At 41.1% G+C, this 2,630-nt stretch overlaps 1 protein-coding gene across 2 annotated transcripts in view; it reads left to right on the forward strand.

Annotated features, from left to right (window-relative positions):
• Positions 1 to 1,434: 1,434 nt before the first annotated feature.
• The window catches only part of prr5l (proline rich 5 like), a 20,372-nt gene continuing 19,176 nt past the window's right edge, over positions 1,435 to 2,630 (forward strand). Inside the window, exon 1 of one of the 2 annotated variants that reach the window (XM_083651501.1) lies at positions 1,435 to 1,562. The gene's annotated coding sequence lies outside the window, so the exon portion shown is untranslated. The remainder of the gene's footprint in view (positions 1,563 to 2,630) is intronic. The other variant, XM_083651500.1, reaches the window with a different exon arrangement.

Consider the following 2,630-nt stretch of genomic DNA (forward strand, 5'->3'; position numbering starts at 1 on the left):
TAATAGTATGAGTTGTGCCAAACAAACGTTAATATCTCAAAAACTCTACATCACATCGCATATATTTTGACAGAGCAGAAGTAGCTCAAGAGTTTGATATATAACATGTCGTGTTAAAGTTGTGTGAACTGAACTGTCACAGTTTTTAAAATGTAAACAGAGTTAGACGGCTAGAGTCAGACACGCAAGCCTCGCACCACTTGGGCTCCATAGGGTTCCATTGCCACCCAGTGACGCGGTTTGTTTACCAAAATGCTGTTCGGCTGATTCCTCGTATAGCAGGGGAGGGCTTATGCCATTAATATATTCAACAAACATATCAATTTCCAGAACAAAAATAGAGAAGAAGAAAAAAAATAGAAATATACATACAACAGAAAACTACAATTCAGCAACAAGACATTTGTATTTGTATTTATTGATTTATTTGAGGGACAGTGCACATTAATTAACATGACTGTAAACATGCCAGTGTTAGCCAAACGGCTAATTTTCATACATCCATAGCAGGGTATATGCAGGAATGCCAAAACTACATGTGTCATCCACTGTACATTCTGTGACTGCATAACTTAACTAAACAGTTGAACAGTCTTTCAGCATCCATCTCGCCATTGCTTCTCATCGGAACTCCCAGGGTGAAATAGGCATATATTAAATCGGCAACAGCGCTAACAATTCTTTATAGTTTAAAATACTCAAAGAATGGACTGTACAGTTACTAAATCACTGGTTATACTGTTACTGGTTAGACATCAGTCTAGTTGCTCTATTTAATTTGAGTAGTGTGTTGTAGGGAAAATTTAACGTGGCCCACAGTTTTTCTGTGGCACACCCGTATCTTTTTTCTGGCTACGCGAGTAATCAGCCCATGCCCGTTTAGACCACAGGAGCTCCTCTGCTGTGGTTTAAAATAAACAATAGTGACATTTATTATGTCTTGAATACTGTGTGGAAAGTCTCCATAAAAATATTCTTCTTTTTAACCTTTTTGTGGCAACAAGAATTTTATTCTGAAAAGTCATGACAGGAAGTGATATTTGGTTACAGCTTGACCGCTTGTACAGCTTGTATTTGACAGCAGGCTGTTGAACAGGCTCTGTTGAAGTGTGTTTCTGTGTGAGTGGACAGTGTGAGTGTGTGGGGCGACAGTTTGTGAGTGGACAGTGTGTGTGTGTGTGTGTGTGTGTGTGTGTGTGTGTGTGTGTGTGTGTGTGTGTGTGTGTGTGTGTGTGTGTGTGTGAGTGAGTTAGGGTTAGTTCTGAATGGACGGGAAAATGATCAGTGGAATGTAAACTTTCATCTTCATCTTTCTTCACTTTGGTGACATCATCATGATGAGCTGCTGGAAATAACCTGCACGGAAGGTGTGTGTGTGTGTGTGTGTGTGTGTGTGTGTGTGTGTGTGTGTGTGTGTGTGTGTGTGTGTGTGTGTGTGTGTGTGTGTGTGTGTGTGTGTGTGTGTGTGTGTGTGTGTGTGTGTGTGTGTGTGCGCGTGCGTGCGTGCGTTTGTATGCGTGTGTTTGTGTGCCTTCACCAGCGGAGGAGCAGCAGAGTTTGAGGTGAGTGAGTTTAAGTTAACACTATGAAGATCTACATATATTTAAACAGATATAAAGATGAAAATACAAGATGAGATGTGTCACTCTGCAAGATGTAGTATGGCTCTCTATAAACTACAGGCAGTAGGCTACAGGAATCTGCTTATAGTGATCACGGATATAGTGATCAACCGCTTATATCAGGCATGTCCAAAGTCTGGCCCGGGGGCCAATTGCAGCCGTTGGACCGATTTTAAGCGGCCCACGGCTTGTCTTTCAAAATACACTATGTGGCCCTCCACACAGTATTGGTTAATCAAGCAAGTTAATTTTGTGTTTTTTTCCGGTCACCTAATGATGACAGCACTACAGTATCATACAGTTTGTAGACGAGCACCAAGTAGGAACAACACAGGTGGAACTAATGTTTTCAGATACTAAACAAACTCCTTAGAGTACACATATGATGTGAGAAGCAGCTGGGGCCCCCTAGCCCCATAACGTGACCCTGCTACTATATATATATGTATATTATCATAATATACTTGTACAGCAGTCAGGGTCACACAGCCTTCCAATAGGCAATAAGGGGGAAAGGCTGTTCAAAACGCTCTCCTACCCGGCTCCGACATCCGATTGCAGAACCAAAGATATGATAGTCCTCCTACGGAAACCAGTAATTTACCATGGTGAAACAACAGTTTAAAAGCAGTCTTTCCACTGGGTTGTAAGGGGAGTCATAAAATAAATGATTAACTTTTACTTTTTTTACACACCAAAGTAAAAGTTAAAATAATAATGATAATTAGCTAAAATGAAGGGAAAATAACTAGACAACACAAAAGAACAGAACAAAAGGTCAGGAGGGAGGCCCCGGTGCACCCAAACAGCCTAACAACCCCAAGTGAGAACGTGTTGGTAAGACAGGGTCAGGAGAGTGGGAGGCTGGTCACACATTTAGATGTTTCATTACAGAAAGTGTATGAAACCCATGACCAATATAGTCACACATTCAGTCATTGTGTTACTTAAGGATGGAATTATAGTGAAAGTAAACTATCCGTTTTTTTGCTGGAAACCCCCTGGAAA

The sequence above is a fragment of the Poromitra crassiceps genome (assembly GCF_964638095.1).
Source record: "Poromitra crassiceps genome assembly, chromosome: 15".
Classification (NCBI taxonomy): domain Eukaryota; kingdom Metazoa; phylum Chordata; class Actinopteri; order Beryciformes; family Melamphaidae; genus Poromitra; species Poromitra crassiceps.